Source organism: Sphaeroforma arctica (genome assembly GCF_001186125.1).
Source record: "Sphaeroforma arctica JP610 unplaced genomic scaffold supercont1.2491, whole genome shotgun sequence".
Lineage (NCBI taxonomy): Eukaryota > Ichthyosporea > Ichthyophonida > Sphaeroforma > Sphaeroforma arctica.
In genome coordinates, this window is record NW_014038067.1 from 5,781 (window position 1) to 6,266 (window position 486).

Consider the following 486-nt stretch of genomic DNA (forward strand, 5'->3'; position numbering starts at 1 on the left):
CTTCAGTTGTATTCCTAGGTTTTTAGTACCTACCGTAATTGTAAACAAATTCCCCTCATCAGTTGTGGTCTAAGAATTTTAGTACCTGCCATAATTGATATATTTTTTACCTCATCACTTGTGGTCATGAGGTTTACTACCGTTGCTGAATATATTTTTCCCTCATCAATTGTAGTCCTAGATTTCTAGTACCTGCCATAATTGTAATAATTTTTCCTCATCAGTTGTGGTCTATTGTTTTTAGTACCTGCTATAATCGTTATACTTTTCCTTCTTCAGTTGTAGTCCTAGGTTTATAGTACCTGCCGTACTTGTAAACAATTTTCCTTCATCAATTGTGGTCCTAGATTTTTAGTACCGGCCGTAATTGTAATACTTTCCCTCATCAGTTGTGGTCTATTGTTTTTAGTACGTGCCATAATTGTTAAACATTTCCCTCTTCAGTTGTAATCCTGGGTTTTTAGTACCTGCCGTAATTGTAATATG